We start from the raw sequence: 5,226 nt of genomic DNA on the forward strand, positions 1-5,226 counted from the left end.
ATGTCAGTTTCTGTGAAAATAGAGCGTGATGCCATTTTGTGGTGTTAATCAGAATCATTTTCGCTGTTACAGTATTCAGGTTTTGTCAAATTTATATGCAAATGGTAATAAGCATTACATTAATTCAACAAAAAGTGAAATTTTTGTGAAATGAATTTATTGATTTTTTATCGATCGTTATGTAGGCACGTGGCTCGGCTTATCCCCCCAGTTTCTTTAGTGTTGTGTTTCACAGTTTGTGTAATGTATGTACAGGTTATTGTAATGTTTTTATTCGTAGGTTTAATATTAATAAAATATTAATATTCTGTTAAAATTCTATTTTTACCTACATGGTTAACATTAAATTAACCCTTAAAAATCCGGAAGTGCAAATGAAAAAAAAAATTGTCGGAAATGAAAAATCAAAAATGTCGGAAATGTAGCGACTTTGTGACAGATCTTGTAGTTAATTATTTTTATGTAGATTTAATTTCTTGAAAAGTTTAATATCGTGATGTATATACGTTTAAATATCAAGTTTGAAAGAACAAAAAATAAATTACAAGACTTAATCATATTACTCTGGATACAGGACTTGCGGAAAACAGTGTTGTTATTGAAATATAAAGTACAGAAAAGAAAATTAAGAATTATTTTTATGTAGATTTAATTTCTTGAAAAGTTTAATATTGTGATGTCTAGGTTTAAATAACAAGTTTGAAAGAACAGAAAATAAATTGCAAGACTTAATCATATTACTCTGGATACAGGACTTGCGAAAAACAGTGTTGTTATTGAAATATAAAGTACAGAAAAGAAAATTAAGAATAATATAAACATGTTTACAATTTTCTGTATTAAAATATTAATCACATGACTTCTTAGCATAACAAATTAATGTCTATTCATTTAAACTGACTTAACTTAAAAAGGGTGTAATAGGTTTGACTTTTAAGAGTAAAATCTCAGTAAATACTAATTAAAGTATTTTATCAAAATAGTATGAAAGGGCATAGGTTACTCAAAAACAAAGATTCATGATTCCCGCCTGCATATTTCACACTCACTGTCAGTGTTAGATTTGTTAGGCATAATGTAAACGTACTTTTTCCTACGGGCTCATACTTCCGCGGAATCAGAATTTCTGTTCAATCAGCGGGTAGACACTGCAAATTTTTAATTTTCGGTACCTCAGGGAGACAGCAGCATGGTTTAACAGACAACTACGTTGTATACGTTTATAGTCTGTCATATTTATTTCTGATGTTAAAAAGATATGTTTTGTACATATAAGTTATGCGTCACTTGTACATCGCTCCTGTCAGCAACCTTGTTCTTACCTTTGTGCATCGCTCAACCTTGTTCTTACCTTTGTGCATCGCTCAACCTTGTTATTACCTTTGTGCATCCCTCCTGTCAGGAACCTTGTTCTTACCTTTGTGCATCGCTCAACCTTGTTCTTACATTTGTACATCGCTCCTGTCAGCAACCTTGTTCTTACCTTTGTGCATCGCTCAACCTTGTTATTACCTTTGTGCATCCCTCCTGTCAGCAACCTTGTTCTTACCTTTGTGCATCGCTCAACCTTGTTCTTACCTTTGTGCATCGCTCCTGTCAGCAACCTTGTTCTTACCTTTGTGCATCGCTCAACCTTGTTCTTACATTTGTACATCGCTCCTGTCAGCAACCTTGTTCTTACCTTTGTGCATCGCTCAACCTTGTTCTAACATTTGTACATCGCTCCTGTCAGCAACCTTGTTCTTACCTTTGTGCATCGCTCAACCTTGTTCTTACCTTTGTGCATCGCTCCTGTCAGCAACCTTGTTCTTACCTGTTGTAATTTAATGTACATATAATTTTCTTCTTTTTTTTTCTCCCATTATGACGATATGTATTTATATATATTTATTTATTTGTAATGTTCCTATAATTTGATGTATTCATATTCATGCAATCTTCTATTGGAGGAAATAAAGATAGAATGAATGAATGAATGAATGAATGCACTTCAATTACGCCTTGACAATTTTTGCAGAAAATTTGTGATCCCGTATATAAATCCCACGCAGAAAGATATACGTCTACAGTGCTTGAAACTTTTTTGAATACAAATTAGACTTAATAAGTAATTTATTAATGGCTCTAATACCAGTGTTAATTAATCAATTGTTAAACACAACTTTTTCTAATAAAGAAATGTAATGGGGGGGGGGGGGCATTGAAATCAGAAACCGGATTTAGAAATTTTGATGGATGTGGAAAAATGACGTCTTGATCAATTTATGTAAAATTAGTTATATATCTTATTCATTTAGTAAAAGTATATAGTTGTATAACATTTGTAAATGGTTTCAATATGGCCATATCATTTTCTGTAAATTTTGGTCTATAAACATATGTTCCCCTGTGAAACAACTAAAGCTTTGGGTTTTTTGATAAATAACAATTCGTCATACCTGTAAAAGAACTTTTGGTTTCATGGGGAATATTCAAAAAATATTCTCCGTTTCCCATTGATTTCTATAGCAAAATTTTTTAGGTGTACCAAAAAAAAAAAAAAAAAAAAAAAAAAAAAAATAAATAAATAAATCAAAGATATCTCTCTTTCATTTGATAGATAAATCAAATTTATAAAAATTGATAAGAATATCTTTATATTTTCAAAAGTAATAGAAATGTAATAGCTTTTTGAACTTGGAGATAGGCGGCGAAACAATACTATAGATCGCGGTCCTTTGTTATAGAATTTTGTAAATAGTTTTTCCATGCTTTTTTCATGGCTAAAACACATGAAATCAGCAAATTCCAATCATTTTGAGCATATAAGTATATAAGTACAAGATATAAACACATAGGTTCTGATCCCCCCCCCCCCCCAAAAAAAAAAAAACCATAATAGGTCACAAACAGGTTTTAGTTATGACTAGATCAAAAACAAACTTTTATTAACAATGACAAACTGTTTACAAAAAAAGCAAAAAGATGGCGACAAATATGGTCAAAGATATGATTATCTGACCATATCCCGCGCCTTATTTGCATACCTTATCACTTAGCATTATTTGATACCAGTATCATAAATAACGTATTTATATATTCTATTTGTTTGATTTTAATCAGAAGTAATAAGAAATAGATCGCTTTTTTAAAGATCTGACATGTGAATTGCATACATGTATTTTAAAACCAAATGAATGATTGAGCAAAATAACCGGCGGTCCCTTAGAAGAAAAGGATTGAAAAAACAACAACTATGATTCAGATGTTTTCTTAAAAGGTTTTACCAGGTTTCAGCAGTTTATGTATTTTGAATTAAGTCGAATGTTGAATGACTTTTTTTTAAAACAAATTGTTAGGCCATTATTTTCACATTGAGTTGATGTTTTTCCAGTTGCCTGATCATGACAAGAAGCACACGGCGGGTGTGATCGGTCTACTCCCCCATGGCACCTGATCCCACCTCCGATGTTTTGAGAGGTCCATGTTTGCTCTGTTCCCAATTTTTATTGTTCCAATGGACTTCTGAAATGTTCGTTATCTTCATATTTCATTTGGGTAATCGAGTTTGCTAACTTTTTTTAATTAAAAAAAAAGAAAGTTTCTCCTCCCCTCACCCCAAAAAACAGAGGTTGTTTTTTTATGGTTTACATCTAATTAAGTTTGACCAAACAGCATTTTTGGGCAAAGTTAACTAGATGGAACGTAGCCTTCTCTCCTGTCGCCAGATGACAATAAACACACACAAACACACCCTCTCTCACCCTCACACACACATGCACCCTCTCTCTCTCTCTCTCTCACACACACACACACACCCTCACACACACACACACACAGAGGATGACGTTATTTTCAATGGCTTTTTTATTCTATTGTCCTTTACGTAAAAATGTGTATTTCATTATTCTCAAATTAGATGTTGTACTAATTAACATTAGATTAAATCTAGGGGTAAGACTACTAAGGAGTGGATGTGGGGGGAGAGAACAACTCTACGACTAGTTGACTAGAGAGAGACTTCTCTGGGGACTTTTCCCTGCAAACATCTGTTTATCAACATTGTACAAATTTATTTTGTATACCTTTAATTACATAACGCTTTATAAGCATTATAACAAATAATTCCTAGATATGTAACAATCTTCTGTATGGTGTATTTTTATGTCGGATTTTTGCCATCTACATTTGGACTTTCTTCTGCGTCCTCAAGGGCCCAGAATTGGTCTCAACAAATCTTACCTATCTCAATGCTAATCTTATTTAGCATTGTCTTTCCAAGCCTAGGGATGTACATACCGGTAATTATTGAGAAAAGTTATGCACCTTATAATTAAATGTAACTGTAAATGAATAGTGATAATTATAAAGCGGTGAAAACTATTTCATAGCGATAATTTCCAAGCAAATGACATTGTTTCATTTTTCTCATTGTTGAACATTATAGTTATTTTCACTATGATAATCCTGTATGGTAAAGAACAATCAAGCTGTCCTCAATTGTTGTGAAAGCCATACTAGTACCGGGTATATGTATTTTCACTGTCCTCAATTGTTGTGAAAGCCATACTAGTACCGGGTATATGTATTTTCACTGTCCTCAATTGTTGTGAAAGCCATACTAGTACCGGGTATATGTATTTTCACTGTCCTCAATTGTTGTGAAAGCCATACTAGTACCGGGTATATGTATTTTCACTGTGAAAAAGGTGAAGATAAATATAACTAAAAGTGATTATAAAAAAACCCACAAACATTACAAATCTGTAAACAGGGCATTAAACATGGATCCCCGGAAATTCCAGAGGTTGTCTAGAAGAAGTAAGCATCCCATGTCGACCAGTGACACCCGCCCTGATGACCCTTATGTATTGATTAGGTAGACGGAATATTCCTTAATCAAATGAAGTTTAAAAACAAAAGGCTAACAATTGGTATTAAATATGTCAGTCAAAATATGGCAGTGAAAGTTATTGACAACAAGGTCATTATAACGACCATAGAATTCAAGAAATGCTGACTCTAAACGAGGTTGTTGAAATTCATGTAAGATCAACTTATCTGACAGTAGTCTGAAAAGTAATCGAACTCGGCATGCTCTTGAGAATCTAATAAGCTGGGAGACATTAAAACCATATGTAGGTGATAGCTGGATATTACTTCATAAATAAGGAAAATTGCCAATGGAAAAGCTGAAGTCATCATGTTTGTCAATAAATTTAGTTGTTAAATGACCCTTACCGTCTA

Source organism: Saccostrea echinata, unplaced genomic scaffold (assembly GCF_033153115.1).
Source record: "Saccostrea echinata isolate AGI-Se365-2 ecotype Australia unplaced genomic scaffold, CSIRO_AGI_Sech_v1 ptg000002l, whole genome shotgun sequence".
Lineage (NCBI taxonomy): Eukaryota > Metazoa > Mollusca > Bivalvia > Ostreida > Ostreidae > Saccostrea > Saccostrea echinata.